Genomic DNA, 12468 nt, shown 5'->3' with positions numbered 1-12468 from the left:
CTGGGTATCTCTCCGTCCCGGACATGGATTCCCTCTAACTCCCGGCCCTGGTCCCCCTGTTCTGCCAGCCCTGGTCTTAACACTTCTGCCCCCCGGCCCCAGTCCTCATCTGACTCCTGGCCCAGGTCCGCCTCTGCCTCCATACCCTGGTCCCCCCGGCTTATCAGCCTCGATTCCCCTCTGCCTCCCGGCCCAGGAACCTCTCTGCCTCCTTGCCATGGTCCCCCTCGGCTTCCCCGACCTGTCCCCGTCGGCCTCCCACCCTGGTCCCCCTGTCGGCCTGCGCAGGTACCCTTTGCCTCCCTGCCCGGGTCCCCCTCTGCCTCCGGGCCCTGTTCCCTCTGTGCTTCGCGGCTCTGGTCTCCCTCTACCTCCAGGCCCTTGGGTCTTTCTCCGTCCCGGCCCTGGGTCCCCTCTACTTCCCTGTCCTGGTGCCAATATCTCCCAGACCAAATACCCATCTGCCTCCTGGTCCTGGTCCCTCTCTGACACCCTGCCCTGGTCCCGCCCCGCTTCTCGGCCCTTGTCCCCCTCTGCCTTTCAGCCCTGGTCCCAATTTACTTTCTGGTCCTGGTCCCCCCCCCCCCGCCCCCGACCTTCCAGCCCTGGTCCCCTTCTCCAACCTGGCCTAGTTCCCCTCTACTTCCCTGCCTTTGTCCCCATCTTTCGCCTGGACCTGTCCCTCTCTGCCTTCCGGCCGAGGTCCCCCTGTGCCTGCCAGCCCTCCTCTCCCTCTCCCTCCTGGCCCTGGCCTTTCTCTCCATCTTGGCCCTGGGTTCCCTCTACCTTCAGGCCCTTGGCCCCTGTCTCCAGGCCCAGGTAACGCTCTACCCCCTGGTCTGTGCAGCTTTCTGCCTCCCGGGCCTGGTCACCCTCTACCTCCTGGCCCTGGTCTCCCTGTTTCCCAGTGCAGGTATACCTCTGCCTCCTGGCCCTGGTCCCCCCTGCCTCTCGGCCCTGGTTCCCATCTGACTCTTGGCCCTGGTCCCCTTGTCCCCTGGCCCAGGCACCCCTATGCCTCCCTACCCTGGTACACCTGTCTCCCAGCCCAGGTACCCCTCTGCCTCCTGACCCTGGTCCTCCTCTACCTCCAAGCCCTGATCCCCATCTGGCTCCCAGCACTGGTCCCTCTGTGCCTCCTGGTCCCGATCTCCGTCTACCTTCAGGCCCTTGGGTCTCTCTGCATCCCGGCCCTGGGTATCCTCTACCTCACGGCCCTGGTCCCCCTGTCTCCTGTCCCAGGTACCTGTCTCCCGTCTCCCTTCCCAGGTACACTTCTGCCTCCCAGCCCCGGTCGCCATCTGCCTCCTGGCCCAGGCCCGCCACTGCCTCCATACCCTGGTCCCCCTGCTTATCGGCCCCTATCGCCCTCTGCCTTCCGACCCAGGAACCTCTCTGCCTCTTGGCCCTGGTCCCTCTAGGCCTCCCCGACCTGTCCCCGTCTGTCTCCCGGCCTTGGTCCCTCTGTGCCTCCCGGCCCTGGTCTACCTGGACCTCCAGGTCCTGGTACCTCTCTCAATCCCGGCCCAGGTCCTTTCTACCTTCGGGCCCTGGTCCCCTTGTCACCCGGCCCAGGTTCCACACTGCCTCCTGGCCCTGTTCCCCCGCTGCCTCTCGGCTCTGGTCTCCCTGTCTCTCGGCCCAGATCCCCCTATGCCTCATGATCCCGGTCCCCCCTACTTCTTGGTCATGGTTCTGCTCTACCTCTCGGCCCAGGTACACGTCTACCTCCTGGCCCTGGTCACCCTTTGCCTCCCGGCCCTGGTCCCCCTGTCTCCCGGTCCAGGTATTCCCCTGCCCCCCGGCTCTGGTCTGCCTCTGCCTCTGTGACCTCGTCGCCCCCTCCTCTAGGCACTGGTTCCCCTCTGTTTCAAAGCCATGGTTCCCCTTTCTCCAGGCCCAGGTACCCCTCTGCCTCCCGGGCATGGTCCCCCTGTTTCCCGGCCCAGGTACCCCTTGCCTTCTGGCCCTGGTCCCCCTCTGCCTCCCCACCCTGATCCCCATCTGCATCCCGGCCCTGGTCTCCCTCAACCTCCAAGTCCTGGTCCCTCTCTCCATCACGCCCCTGGGTCACCTCTACCTCCAGGCCCTGTTCCCCGTTTCCCGGGCCAGGTACCACCTTGCCTCCAGGCCCTGGTCCCCCTCGGCCTCCCAGCTCTGTTACCCCTCTGCCTTCCTGCCCTTGTCGCCCCCACCTTTCCGCCCTGGTCCCCCTTTGTCTCCCGACCCTGGTTCCTCTGCCTCCTGGCCCAGGTCACCCTCTGCCTCCCGGCCCTGGTCCCTCATCTCCCGGCCCAGGTATTCCTCTGCCTTCTGGCCCTGGTCCTCCTCTGTCTACAGGCCCGGCTCCCCGGCTCCATCCCAACCATATGCATCCCAGCCCTGCTGCACGTCTCCTGGCCTAGTACGCCTCTGCCTCCTGGCCGTCGGCCCCGTCTCCTGGCCCAGGTACTCTTCTGCCTCCCGGACTTGGTACCTGTGTATCCTGGACTTGATCTCCTACCTCCGGGCACTTGGGTCTCTTTCCATCCCGGCCCTTGGTTCCCTCTACCTCCGAGCCCTGGTCCAACTGTCTCCCAACCCAGGTACCCCACAACCTCCCGATCCTGGTACCCCTCTGCCTCGACACCCTGGTCCCCTTCTACCTCTCATTCCTGGTCTCCCTTTGCCTGCCCTGGTCCTCCCCTGGCTCTCGGACTTGGTACCCCCTCTGCTGCTGGACCTGGTCCCCCTCTGCCTCCCGGCCCAGATACCCCCTGCATCCTGGCTCTTTTCCCCCTCTGCATCCTGGCCCTGATCCCCCTGTCTCCCGGCCCAAGTAACCCCTCTGCCTCTGGGCCCTGATCCCACTCTGCTTCCCCATCCTGGTCCCCCTCCGCCTCCCGGCCCTGGTCCTCCGCTGCCTCCCTATCCTGGTTCCCCCCACCTCTCGGCCCTAGTCCCATTGCCTCCCGGCCCACTTCCCTCTGTGCCGCCCGGCCCTGGTCGCTCTGTGCCTCCCGGCCTGAATCTTCCTCTACATCCAGGCCCTTGGGTCTCTCTCCATCCCGGGCCTTGGCGCCCTCTACCTCCAGGCCCTGGTCCACTTGCCTCCTGGCCCAGGTGCCCCTCTGCCTCCCCGTACAGATAGCGCTCGTCCTCCTGGCCCTGGTCTCCTTCTGCCAACCTGCCTTGGTCCCCCTCTGCCTCCGTGGCCTGGTCCTTCTGTGCTTCCCAGCACTGTTCTCCCTCTACCTCCAAGCCCTGGTCCTCCTCTCCGTCGCAGACCTGGGTCCCCTCTACCTGCCCTCTCTGGTCTCCCTGCCTCCCAGGCCAGGTACCCCTCTACATTCCGGCACTGGTCCCCTTGTCTGATGGTCCAGGTACCCCTCTGCCTTCCGGCTATGGTCCCCCTCTGCCGCTCAGCCCTAGTCTGCCTGACTGCAGGCCCAGGTACCTCTCTGCCTCCAGGCCCTGGTCCCCCTCTGCCTCCCAGCCCCGATGCCCTCTACCTCCTGGGCATGGTCCTTCTCCTTCATTACCCTGGTTCCCCTCTACCAACCAGCCCTGGTGCCCAAGACCTCCGGCCCAGGTACCCCACTAGTTCCCGGCCCTGGTCCCTTTATTTCCCTGTCCAGGTACTCCTCTGCCTCTTGGCCCTGGTCACCCTCTGCCTCCTGACCTAGGTCCCCCTCTGCTTCCCATTCCTGGTCCCTCTCTGCGTCCCTGCCCTGGCCCCTCCCACCTCTCAGCCCTGGTCCTCCTCTGCCTCCCGGCCCATGTAGCCCACTGATTCCTGGCCCTGGTCCCCCTATATATCCCAGCTCTGATCCCCTACAGGCTCTCTGCCCTGCCCGCCCCCTCCGGCTTCTCGGCCCCGGTCCCCTTCTCCCTCCGGCCCTAGGTCCCCTCTACCTCCATAACTTGGTCCACACCTTCTGCCCGGATCTGGTCCCTCTCTGTCTACCGGATGGTGCCCCGGTTCGACCCAGCACTTGTCGCCTTGTACCTCTGGTCCCTGGTCCCCCTCTGCCTCCCGGCCCTGGTCCCTCTGTGCCTTCCAGCCCTCATGACCCTCTACCTCCAGGCCCTGGCCCTTCTCTCCTTCCCGGCCCTGGGTCCCCTCTACCTCTAGGCCCTGGTCTCCCATCTCCGGACCCAAGTACCGCTTTACCTCCTGGCACAGGTCCCCCTCTGCCTCCCGGCCCTGGACGCCCCCTGCCTCTCTGTCCGTCTCCCTATACCTCCAGGCCCTGGTCACTCACTTTTTCCCGGCTCTGGGTCCCCTCTAACTCCCGGCCCTGGACCCCCTGTCTCCCAGCCCTGGTACCCCTCGAACTCCCGGCCCAGGTCCCCCTGTTTGCCGGTGCAGGTATACCTCTGCCTCCAGGCCCTGGTCCCCCTCTGTCTCCCGTAACTTGTGCCCCTCTGCGTCTCAGCCCTGGTCCCACTTTCTTTTCTCGCTTTGGTCCCCCTCTCCCTCTGGCCCTATTTCCCCTCTACCTCTTTGCATTGGTCCCCATCTTCTGCCCAGACCCGGTCCCTCGCTGCCTACTAGCATACAGCTGTGGTTCTTCTCAGTCCTTGTCGCCTTGTACCTCCCGGCCCTGGCCCCCCTCTTCCTCCGGGCCCTGGTCCCCCTGTGCCTGCCAGCCCTCGTCTCCCTCTACCTCCTGGCCCTGGCCCTTCTCTCCCTCCCGGCCCTGGTCCCCTGTCTCTGGACACAGGTACTGCTCTGCCTCCTGGCCCTGGTCCCCCTCTGCCGCCTTGCCCTGGCCCCCCTCTGCTTCCACGCCCTAGTCACCCTCTGCCTCCCGGCCCTGGTCCCTCCCTTTCTCTCAGCCATGGTCTTCCTCTGCCTCCAGGCCCTGGTCATCCATCTCCCAACCCAAGTACCCCACTGCCTCCCTGCCCTTATCCCCATGTTTCCCTTCACAGGTACCCCTATGCCTCCTGGCCCTGGTCCCCCTCTGCCTCTCCGCCCTGGTAGCCCCCGGCCTCTCGGCCCTGGTCCCCCTCTGACTCTTGGCCCTGGTCCCCTTCTCCCCCGGCTCAGGTACCCCTCTGCCTCCCTGCACTGGTCCACCTGTCTATAGCCCAGGTACCCCTCTGCCTCCTGGCCCTTGTCCTCTGCCTCCAGGCCCTGATCACTGCCTCCAGGCCCTGGTCCCACAGTACCTGCCAGCCCTAGTCTCCCTCTACTTCCTGGCCCTGGCCCTTTTCTCTGTCCCGGCCCTGGGTCCCTTCTACCTCCAGGCCTTGGTACCCATGTCTCCGGATCCAGGTAACACTCTCCCCCCTGGCCCTCGTCCCCCTCTGCCTTCCCATCCCGGTTTCCCCCTCCCTCTCGGCCCTGGTCTCACTCTACTTCCAGGCCCTGGTCACTCTCTCATTCCTGGCCCTTGGCCCCCTCTACCTCCTGGTCCTGGCCCCCTCTCCCCCGGCACTATTACCCCTCTGCCGCCTCCCAGCACTAGTCCCCCTCTGCCTTTCAGCCCTGGTCCCACTCTACTTTATGTCCCGGGTCCCCTGCAAGCTTCTGGTCCTGGTCCCCTTCTCCTTCTAGCCCCAGGTTCCCTCTACCTCATTGCCTTGGTCTCTATCTTCCACCCGGACCTGATCCCTCTCTGCCTACCGGCAGGGTGCCGCAGTTCTTGCCAGCCCTCGTCAACTTGTACCTCTCGGCCCTGGGTCCCCTCTACCTCCCGGCCCTGGTCCCCTGTCTCCGGACCCAGGTACCCCTCTGCCTCTTAGCCTTGATTCCCCTCTGACCCTCCGCCATGGTCCACATCTACCTCCCGGCCCTGGTCGCCCCCTGCCTCTCAGCCCTGATCCCCCTCTGGCTCTTGGCCCTGGTCCCCTTGTCTCCCGGCCCAGGTATTCCCCTGTCTCCCAGACCTAGTCCATCTGGCTCCCAGCCCAGATGTCCCTCTGCCTCCAGGCCCTAATCTCACTCTACCTCCCGGCCCTGGTCCCTCTGTGTCTCCTGGACGAGGATCCTCTGCGCCTCCTGGCCCTGGTCTCCCTCAACCTCCAGGCAGTTAGGTCTCTCTTCAGCCCAGCCCGGAATCCCCTATACCTCCCAGACCTGGTCCCCCTGTCTCCCGACCCAGGCACCTCTCTACCTCCTAACCCTGGTCCCCGGGTCCCCGGGCCCAGGTACCCCTCTGCCTCCTGGCCCTGGTCCCCCTCTGCCTCCCAGCCTTGGTCCCCATCTGCCTCCCAGCCCTAGTTCGCCTCTGCCTGCATATCCCGGTTCCCCATGCTTATCCGGCCCGATCCCCCTCTGCCTCCCGGCCCTGGACTTCGTCTCTTGGGCCAAGTATCCCTAGGCATCCTGGCCCTGGGCCCTTCTGCCTTCCGGTCATGGTCCCATCTGCCTCCTTGCCATGGTCACCCACCGCTTCTCGGCCCTGGTTCCCTTCTGCCTCCTGGACCAGGTACACCTCTGCCTACTGGCCCAGGTACCCCTCTGTTTCCCGGTCTTGGTCCCCCTCTGCCTCCGGGCCCTGGTCCCCCTCTGCTTCCTGGCCCTTGTCCTCCTCTGCCTCCCCGGTCCCCCTTTGCCTCCCAGCCCTAATCTCCTAGTTTCCTATTACCTTGTGTCTTCTCTACCCGTCCTGGCCCTGGGTCCACTCCACATACCGGCCCAGGTACCACTCTACATTCCGGCCCTGTTCCCCCTGTCTCCTGACTCAGAACCCCTCTGCCTCCCAGTCCTGGCCCCCCTCTGCGTCCCTGCCCTGGTCCCTCCCGCCTCTCAACCCTGGTCCCCCTATGCCTCCCAGCACTGAACCCCGTCTCCCAGACCAGGTACCCCTCTGCCTCCGGGCTCGGGTTCCCTCCTGCGTCTCGGCCCTGGTACCACTATGCCTCTCATCTGTGGTCCCCCACTGCCTCTTTGCTTTTGTCCCTCTGTCTATGGGCCCATGTACCCCTCTACCTCCCGGCCCTGGTTCCCCTGTCTCCCGGCCCAGGTACCTCACAACCTCCTGACAGTCTCCTGGCCCAGGTAACCCCCCTACGCCTTGGCCCTACCCGCCCCGTCTCTTGGACAAGGTACCCCACTGCCTCCTGGCCCGGCTCCCCCTCTGCCTCCCAGCCCTTGTCCCTCTGTGCCTCCCGACCATGGTTTCCCACTACCTTGAGGTCCTGGGCCCTCTCTCCTTCCCAGCCCTGGTCCCCATGATCTCCGGCCCAGAGGTACCCCACTACCTCCCAGCCCTGGTCCTTTGGTTTCCCGGTCCAGGTACCCCTTTGCCTCCTGGACGTGGGTCCCCTCCACCTCCCAACCCAGGCAGAGGGGGACCTCCGAGGCCTCCCAGACCTGGTCCCCCACTGCCTCCCTGCCCTGGTACCTCCCGCCTCTCAGCCTTAGTCTCCCTCTGCCTGCCAGCCCAGGTGCCCCTCTGCCTCCCGTCCCTGGTCCCCCACTGAGGCACAGCACCGGTACCCCTCTGCCTCTCGGTCATGATCCTCCTCTGCCTATCGGCCCTGGTCACTCTGTCCCCAGGACCAGATACCCCTCTGCCTTCTTGTTCTGGTCCCCCTGTCTCCCGGCCCAGGTAACCCTCTACCTACTGGTCATGGTCCCCTCCTGCCGCCTTGCCCTGGACCACCTCTGCCTCCCGGCCCTGGTCTCCTTCTGCCTCCAGGCACTGGTCCCGTCTCCTGTGTCTCTCTCTGTCCTGGCGCAGGATACCCTCCACCCCCCGGCTCTGGTCCCCCTATGCCCCCCGCCCCAGTCTGCACTCCCTCTCAACCCTGGTCTCCCACTACCTCCCTGTCCTGGTCCCCCGTCTCCTGGCCAAGGTACCCCTCTGCCTCCCTGTTATGGTCCCTCTGTGCCATGGTCCTGGTACCATTCTGCCGCCCTGCCCAGGTCCCCCTCTGCCTCCCGACCCTGATTCCTTTGTCTTCTGGTCGAGGTACCGTTCTGCCTCCCTGACCCGGTCCACCTGTCTCCTGGCCCAGGTACCCCTCTGCCTCCTGGTACTGGTCCCCCTGTCTCCCGGCCCAGGTAACCCTCTGCCTACTGGTCATGGTCCCCTCCTGCCGCCTTGCCCTGGACCACCTCGGCCTCCCGGCCCTGGTCTCCTTCTGCCTCCAGGCACTGGTACCGTCTCCTGTGTCTCTCTCTGTCTTGGCCCAGGATACCCTCCACCTCCCGGCCCTGGTTCCCCACGCCTCCCTGCCCCAGTCCACCTGTCTCCTGGCTCAGGTACCCCTCTGCCTCCTGGCCCTGGTCCCCCTCTGCCTCCAGGCCTCAGTCACCCACTTCCTACCGGCCCTTATACCCCATTTCCTGGCCCAAGTAACCCTCTGTCTCCTGGTCATGGTCACCGTCTGCGGCATTGACCTGGTCCACCTCTGCCTCCCGGCCCTGGCAGCTCTGTGCCTACCTGCCCTGGTCTCCTTCTAACTCCAGGCCCTTGGGTCTCTCTCCATCCCGGCCCTGGGTCCCCTCTACCTCTCAGCCCTGGTCCCCCTATGCCCCCATGCCCCAGTCCACCGCGCCTCTCAGCCGTGGTCCCCCACTACCTCCTGGCCCTGGTCCCCCATCTCCTGGTCAAGGTACCCCTCTGCCTCACTGTTCAGATCCATATGTGTCATGACCCAGGTACCCCACTGCATCCTGGCCCTGGTGCCCCTCTGCCGCCCTGCCCTGGTCCCCCCTCTGCCTCTCGTTCCTGGACCTTCTGTGCCTCCAGACCCTGGTCTCCTTCTACCTCCAGGCCTTTGGTCTCTCTTCTCCCAGGCCGTCGCCCCCTCTACCTCCATACCCTGGTCGCCTTGTCTCCTGGTCCAGGGACCATTCAGCCTCCTTGTCCTGGTCCCCTTCTGCCTCCCGGCCCTGGTCCCTCTGTGCCGCCCGCTTCTGGTCTTCTTCTACCTGCAGGCTCTTGGGTCTCTCTCCGTCCCAGCCCTGGTTCCCCTCTATCTGCGGCCCTGGTCCGCCTGCCCCCCGACACATGTATCCCTCTGCCTCCCTGCTCTGGTCACCCTCTGCCTACTGGTCCTGGTCCCCCTCTGCCTCCCTGCCCTGGTTCCCACCTTAGTCTCAGTCTTGGTTCCCCCTACCTTTCGGCCCTGGTGCCCCTGTCTCCTGGCCCATGTCCGCCTGTCTCCCGTCCCAGGTTACCATCTGCCTCCCACATCTAGTCCCCCTGTCACCCGGCCCAGGTATCCGTCTGCCTTCTGTCCCTGGTCCCCCTCTGCCTACCTGCCCTGGTCCACATCACCCTCCAGGCCCGGGTCCCCCTCTCCGTCCCAGCCCCGGGTCAGAAATACCACCCAGCCATGCTGCCCATCTCCCGGCCCTTGTCCCCCTCTGTCGTCCTGCCCTGGTCCCCCTCCGCCGCTCGGGCCTGGTCGCCCTCTGCCTCTCGGCCCTGATCCTCCTGTCTCCAGGCCCAGGGACCTCTGTACCTCCCTGCCCTGGTCCCCCTCCTTCCCGGTCCAGGTACACCTCTGCCTCCCGGTACCCCTCTGCATTCTAGACCTGGTCCCCCTCTGCCTACTGCCCTGGTCCCCCTCTGCTTCCCGGCCCAGGTACCCTTTTGAATTCCGGCCCTGGTACCCCATCTACCGGCCCAGGTACCCCTCTGCCTCCTGGCCCTGGTAACCCAGTGCCGCCCTGCCTTTTGTCCCACTGTGCATACCGGTCCTGGTCCCCCTTTCTCCCGGCCAAGGTACCCTTCTAAATCCTGGCCCTGGTCACCCTCTGCCTCCCCGCCCTGGTCCCGCTTTGCCTCACCGCCCTGGTTCCCCCCTTCCTCCAGCCCCTGTTCCACCGCTGCCTCCCGGCACTGGTCCCAATCTGCCTCCCGGCCCTGGTCCCCCTCTGCTTCCCGGCCCTGATCCCCCTCTGCCTCCCGGCCCAGCTCCCCGTCTGCCTCCTGGCCCTAGTCCCCATCGGCCTCCTGGCCCTCGTTCCGCTCTGCCTCCCGGCCCTTGTAGCTCTCGACCTCGCGGCTCTTATTCCCTCTGCCTCGCCGACCTGATGGTCCTCTTTCTCCCAGTGCTTGTTACTTTCTGCCACCCGGCCCTGATCCGCATCTGCCTCCCGCACCTTGTCCCCACTACCTACCTACCCTGGTCCCCATTTGCCACCCAGCCCTGTTCTCCTTCTCCCTCCGGCCCTAGTTCGCCCTCCGCTTCTCTGCCCTGGTCCCCCCTGCTTCTCGGCCCTGGTCCCCTTCTGCCTCCGGGCCTAGTTACCCCTCTGCCTCCTGGCCCTACTGAGAGCTCACCTCCTCCTGGAGGCCTTCCCAGACTGAGCCCCTTCCTTCCTCTCCCCCTCATCCCCCTCTCCAGACCCCCATCTAACCTCCTTCCCTTCCCCACAGCACCTGTATATATGTATATATGTTTGTACATATTTATTACTCTATTTATTTATTTATTTATTTTACTTGTACATAGCTATTCTATTTATTTTATCTTGTTAGTATGTTTGGTTTTGTTCTTTGTCTCCCCCTTTTAGACTGTGAGCCCACTGTTGGGTAGGGACTATCTCTATATGTTGCCAACTTGTACTTCCCAAGCGCTTAGTACAGTGCTCTGCACACAGTAAGCGCTCAATAAATACGATTGATTGATTGATTGATTGATTGGCCCTGGTCCTGCTCTGATATGCTGCCCTGGTCCCCTTCTAGCTCCTGGTTCTGGTCCTTCTGTGCCTCACGGTCCTGGTCTCTTTCTACCACCAGCCCTTTGGGTCTCTGTAGAATCAGGCCCTGGGTCCCCTCAAGCTTCTGGCCCTTGTCCCCGTCTCCCCTGCCCGGTACCCTTCTGCCTCGTGGCCATGGCACTCTGCCTCCCCGCCGTGGTCCTCCTCTGCCTCCCCGCCCTTGTCCCCTTCTGTCTTTCAGTACTGGTCCCACTTTTATTTCTGGCCCTGGTCCCATTCTCCTTCCGGCCCTAGATCCAAACAACCCCCCTGCCTTGGTCTCCATCTTCTGCCCGGACCTAGTCACCCCCTGACTACCGGCATTGGTGGCCCCGTTACTCCCAGCCCTCGTCGCCTTCTCCCTCTCAGCCCTGGTCCCCCTGTGTCTCCCGGCACAGGTCTCCTTGTACCTGTCAGCCCTGGTCTCCCTTTTCCTCCAAGCCCTGGCCCCTCTCTCTGTCCTGGCCCTGAATCCCCTCTATCTACCGGCCTAGGTACCCCTGTCTACAGTCCCAGGTACTCCTCTGCCTCCCGAGCTAGTCCCCCGTCTCCCGGCCCTGGTCCCCCTCTGCCACCCGACCCTGGCCACTTTAAGCCTCCTGGCCCTGGTCTACCTCTATCTCCAGGCCACTGGGTCTCTCTTCGTCCCGGCCATGGGTCCCCTGTACCCCTGGGCCTTGGTTCCCCTATCTGCCAGTCCTGGTCTCCCTCTACCTCCAGACCCTGGCCTCACTCTGGGTCCCGACCCCGGGACCCTTTACCTCCTGGCCTAGCTCCCCCTGTCTCCCGGCCCAGGTACCCCTTTGCCTCCCGGCACTGTTCCCCGGGTCTACAGGCCCTGGTACCCCTCTGCCTCCCGGCTCTGGTCCCGCTCTGCCTCCCGACCCAGGTACCCTTCTGCCTCTTTGCCCTGGTCCCCCTCTGCCTCCCGGACCTGGTATCCCGTCTACTGGCCCAGGTACCCTTCTGCTTCCTGGCACCGATACCACCCCACTTCCTCGCCCTTGTCCCTCTCGGCCTCCAGGCCCTGGTGACCCTCTGCCTCCCTGTCCTAGTTCCCTCCCCGTGCTTACTGGCCCAGGGCCCTCTGTGCCTTCTGGCCCTGGTCCCCTTCTACGTCCAGGCCCTTGTTTCTCTCTCCATCCCGGCCCTGGGTCACCTCTACCTCCAGGCCCTGGTCCTCCGTCTCCCGGCCTAGTTACCCCTCTGTCTCCTGGTCCTGATACCCCTCTGCCACCCTGCCCTGGTCCCCTTCTATGTCCTGTCCCTGGTCCCCCTCGACCTCCCGGCCCTGGTCCATCTCTGCCTCACGAACCTGGCCCCACATCTCTCTGCCCAAGTACCCCTCTGCCTCCTGGCCCTGGTCCGCCCCCGCCAACCTTCACTGGTCCCCCTCTGCCACCGTGCCCTGGTCCCCCTCTGCCACGCGGCCTTTGTCCCCCCATTTCCCAGCCCTGGTACCCCTCTGCTTCTTGGCCCTGATCCCCCTCTGCCTCCCGGCCCTCGTCACCCGTCTCCAGGCCCAGGTACCCCTAAGCCTCCCAGCCCTGGGTCCCCTCTAGGCCCGGTCCTGGTCCATCATCTCCTGGCCCAGGTACTCTTCTAAATCCTGGCCCTAGTCCACCTCTGCCTCTCCGCCCTAGTCCATTTGATCCGCCCAGCCCTAGACCCCCTCTGTCTCCCTGTCCTGGTTCCCCCCTACCCCCCGCCTCTCATCCCCTGGTCCCCCTCTGACTTTCAGCCCTAGTTCCCCTTTCCTTCCGAGAAGATGTGGGTTGATAAGGGCAGGAAGGCAGAGGTGCCCCGTTGCCTGCCGG

Source organism: Tachyglossus aculeatus, assembly GCF_015852505.1.
Source record: "Tachyglossus aculeatus isolate mTacAcu1 chromosome 12 unlocalized genomic scaffold, mTacAcu1.pri SUPER_6_unloc_2, whole genome shotgun sequence".
Taxonomy (NCBI): domain Eukaryota; kingdom Metazoa; phylum Chordata; class Mammalia; order Monotremata; family Tachyglossidae; genus Tachyglossus; species Tachyglossus aculeatus.
This window is presented reverse-complemented; position numbering follows the sequence as displayed.